Here is a 4757-nt window from a genome sequence, read left to right as displayed (position 1 = left end):
TGTGTTATCCCTGAGACACTTCACTTCGAAGGTATGCCCTCAGAGGACTGAAGCATTGCTCAAACGGTAGTCTAGTTCTCATGTAAATTATGCTCAGTAGTTCCAAAGATTTGTATTTACTTTTATCTGGGGCCTTTATTCCTGAAATGATCAAATTAAACATGAAGTTGTATCTCACATATCACAATATTGCCTTATAACTGGAACTATGAGAAATATAATGGAACAAAAATATAAGAATATAAGCAAATAAGCCTTTCTAAAGGAAACTCTTATATATCACAATATAAAACTTTCATTCAATTTATACCTGAAATAGTTCTGGTAAAATCATTACTAAATACAATTCCTTTGGAGGAATTTTTTTTTTAATTTCTTTATTTATTTTCCAGAGAGAAATAGAGAGAGAGTGTGCACAAGCAGGGGGTGTGGTAGGCAGAGGGAGAAGCAGGCCCCCCACTGAGCAGGGAGCCCTATGTGGGACTTGTCCCCTGGACCATGGGATCATGACCTGAGCCGAAGGCAGATGCCTTACCTACTGAGCCACCCAGGTGTCTCTGGGGGAGTATTTTCATTTAGATCCCCAAAAAAGGTTAATTGCTTTAGTTTTTTTAAGTTTCTATTGTTAATGGTACTACATAGTATTTATTTATGATCCTTCTTAAGCATACTTCACAATTGATATATCCTATTATTTGAAAGCTCATCCATATCTTTTCAACTGAGTAAACCAATCATATAGTCCATTGCACACAACAATCTTCCATGGAAATTTCATCTTGCTCAGGAGAGCAGCCATTTTGTATACCACATTACCTGCTACCTTCCCAAAATGGCTGCTCTCCTTGTCATACATGATCCCTCCAAGGGGAATGCATCTGGATCAAGAGTCACTAATCTATAGTTTGGCAAAACCCAAATATAAGTGAGGTGAGATGACTGAGAGCAAGACTGTTTCCAAAATACAGGAAACGCTAAAATTGTTCAATCAGATTCTCTCTTTCTGGAATGTGAAATAGAAATAGAAATAGAACCAGAGAATTGTTATCTGGAGAAAAGTTGAGAAAGATGCAGGGAAGCAATGCAGAGGACCATGAGGGCCCATGAGTATTAGAGTAGTTTTGACTGTCCCCTTTGTACTTATTTCTTCATCTGCAAAAAATGGGTGTGATAACAATATGTCTACTTTATGAATCTCTTTTGGTAATTGATGAGATAGTACTTGTAAAGCTCTTAGCAGAGTCTGGCATATTGTAAGTGGTCATAAAAGTTAAATGCTGCTCACATCACATTATAGTATAATAATTGTTTTAACTCTGCCTCTACCACTAGGCTCTGAGTTTTCTGAGAGCAGGGACTATCTTACTCTTCTTTGTATTCTCAGTTACTAGCACTGCACCTAAACACAGTACCTAGCACATTGCAGGTCCTTCATTATATGCTCATTAGATGAGTGAAATAAAGTTTTTCTGCCTCTGCCCATCTTCCTCTCTTTTTTCTTCATACCCACCTACCTATCTCATCTTAGGAAAACCAGTGTATTCAAGTTGCAAACTGAGATTTAGTTCACTTTTATTATTGTTTTATTTTGATTTAAGTGTTTAATTCGCTTTCTTTTTCTTATATTAAACTATGTGGTGGCCACAGTTGGGCCCTCTGCACGGAGACTGGTGTGGGTCTTTACAAGATGGTCAGTGAATTCCTAAACTGATAGAGACTTGGTGGACACAGCTCCTTTCCAGAGGTCAGAGATAAGAGAGCTGGGGGTCTTAGAAATAACATCAAGAGTGCCTTGTTGGGCACCTGGGTGGCTCAGTCAGTTAAGCATCCAACCCTTGACTTCAACTCAGGTCACAATCTCAGGATGGTGGGATCAGGTCCACATTGGGTTCTATGTGGAGCCTGCTTAAGACTCTCTCTCCCTTTCTGTCTGCCCACCCCTGCAAAAAAGTAGTCTTGGCGAAGTTAACCCAGGGTGGCAGTGCAGCCCCTAGCCAAGGTGTAGCAGTCATCAGTCCAGCCATCATCAGGAGCTTCTTGTGCACAGGGACTAAAGTGATGCCAATACCTCTGAGGGCAAAGATGAGACACATCAGCCAGAGCCACAGTCACTGGTCACCTTACATGGGATGGTGTGGGCTTGCCAATCTCATTCCTCCAGTAGCCTCCCAGAAGGGAGATAATGGAAATCTTGGCCAGGATGGTGGCCCCACAGATGGCAGTGGCTGCCTTCCTGGGGTATTTCACACCCAGACCAAGATGTCCATTGTAATCTCCAATGACAACAAATGCCTTAAACCTAGACTGCTGTCCAGCACAGGTCTGGTTTTGTACAGGCAAAATCTTTAAAACCTCATCCTTGAGGTATGCCCCCAGGAAAAAAATCAATGATCTCAGATTCCTTAATAGGCAGGGAAAAGAGATAGATCTCCTCCAGGGACTTGATCTTCATGTCCTTGACCAGATGGCCCAGCTTGGTGATATGGATTCACTCCTTGCCCTTGGTCCTCCACAAGCTCCATGGCCTCAGCCCTGGCCCTTCCATGGCCACAATCCTGGCCTGAAATACCAGAGGCAAAGCCCCTCAGACAGCCGTTTAAGGGCCCCATGGCCCTCCAGTCCCTTCCAGGCCTACTGCAGCACTGGTGGCATCCACCTTTTAGTGTTTTCTTAAAGATGCTAGTTCATTTTTAGAAGGTTTAAGAATCAACTGAACTTTACCTTATTTTCTGTGCTAAAAATTACATATACTTCAAGTAGCCACAATCTCTTTTCACAATTAATAGAGTTGAGTCAAATACTCAAGGTATGGGGGACAAGGTGGGGTGTAGGCAAGGTTTATTATTAATAAGATAAGAAAATCACTACCTATCAGTTGGATTCCCAGTAAGATTTAATAAAACACAAAATTTCAGAATCTTAGGATTAGAAAGACCTTAGCATTTATTGAGTTCAGTTTAAATTTGTCTTTATAGATGAGGAAACTGAGATCCACATTGGAGAAAGAATTTATAAGACACAAGAGAGCTTGGGACTTAATTATGTGACTCCTTATGGCAATAATGATCCTTGCTGAACTGTGCAACACTGCATAGCAATATATTTTGCATGTCCATAATATAAACTAATATGGTGTATTCAAACAATTATAATAGTAGGACAAAGTGTAAAGTCACGGCCTTAGATTTATTAACTTTATTAGAGGTAAGCAGCTGTCTAGCATATCCTTTGGGAGAAAATAAGCCCAGCAGTAATGATGCTCTCTTCATCATTGTCTCTAAATGCACTAAATTATTTATTAACGAATGTCACAGATGTCAACCAGAATAGAAAACTAATAGCTTATAGTGCTTTAATTTATTTGATTTACACATATTGTCAGAGACAACCTTTATGGAGGAACATATAATAATTAAGCACTTGTCAGAATGGCTAAATGTCACTGTAAAATAAACAAGCAATCCAAATCTCTTGGGAAAGTTTTGATATGTCACCAGTTCTCCTGGGAAAGGAGGCTTTTGAAAGCTCCATATTTGCAAAATGTAGCCAATATGGCAGGTTAATAGAATCAATAGTTTTCACTTATGGAGCTAAGATGAATGGGTTAGGTGAAAATCCAAACTAGTTATAGGAAATAACAAGTAACTGAATTTCAGGAACAACATGGTTAAGAATCGATTATTTTAATGAAGGGTCAAAATCCTAGTTAAAGAGATGGCCTAGAAATCCCTTCCTTTCTCTCCTCTATCCTCTGATTTTCTTCTCCTCCTCCTATTTCTGTTTTCTTTTCTTTTTCTTTCTTTGTCTCTGCTTTTTTTCCAAGAACTCCCAGAATTATCAAATAATTTGTGGTGCTTTATGCACTCTCTGCTGTCTCTTACTTTTATACATCATACAAGCAACCCTGCTAAAGGATGATTAATTTTATAGAAGAAAAATGTTTATTTGTGACATTTTTTTATCATTTTAACATTTATATCGTGTATCATATTTTAGCCCACTTGAGAGCTTTGCTCAAGGAGGCTCATTGATTAATTATCTTTAGTTCTAGGGCTATTCATGAATTTTCAGAGATATTGATTCTTAGATGGAACATCTCAGAGATAAAAAGTCTGGAGCATTCGTGTGGATGATGTCTGTCTTTATTAAGAAATAACAATGATGTAATGCTGCTGTGATTCATACTACAATTAATTGGTTTTTTGTTTAAATATACGAGGGTACAATACTGGACATTTTATCCTCTCCTCTTTACTTTTTATTATATACCTATGTACAAATAAATTAGCAGATGAATTAAAAGGGATTCTCCTTCTGGCCATGATGGAGTACCTGGCAGTTGTTCTTCTCTTTCCACAGACAACACTGAAAGTGAACAAAATATATGAGGCAATGGGTTTTAAATATGGGACAATGGATATGGTAAGATTTCTTTGAGATGTCCTTCCCTTCTTTGAGAGAAGGGAAACATACGAAGTAAATCCCCAGTTTATCTTCTTTTTCTGTATGAGATAACTTTTCAAACTACGATTCAAGTAGTCAAACCCAAGTGAAACCCTGTATCTCATTGAAGATGAAAAGATTAAAATAGCTGAAATCTGGGGGCACCTGGGTGCCCAGTTAGTTAGGTGTCTAATTCTTGATTTCAGCTCAGGTCATGATCTTAGGGTCATGGGATCGAACCCTGCATTGTGCTTCACACTCAGGGCAGGGCCAGCTTGAGAGTCTCTCTCCTTCTCCCTTTAACCCTCCCCTAC

At 39.0% G+C, this 4757-nt stretch overlaps 1 pseudogene; it reads right to left on the bottom strand.

The window, feature by feature from the left end:
- Positions 1 to 1630: 1630 nt before the first annotated feature.
- LOC116569962 lies at positions 1631 to 2508 on the bottom strand (annotated as a pseudogene).
- Positions 2509 to 4757: the final 2249 nt, after the last annotated feature.

The sequence above is a fragment of the Mustela erminea genome, chromosome 12 (assembly GCF_009829155.1).
Source record: "Mustela erminea isolate mMusErm1 chromosome 12, mMusErm1.Pri, whole genome shotgun sequence".
In the NCBI taxonomy this organism is placed as follows: Eukaryota; Metazoa; Chordata; class Mammalia; order Carnivora; family Mustelidae; genus Mustela; species Mustela erminea.
This window is presented reverse-complemented; position numbering and strand designations above follow the sequence as displayed.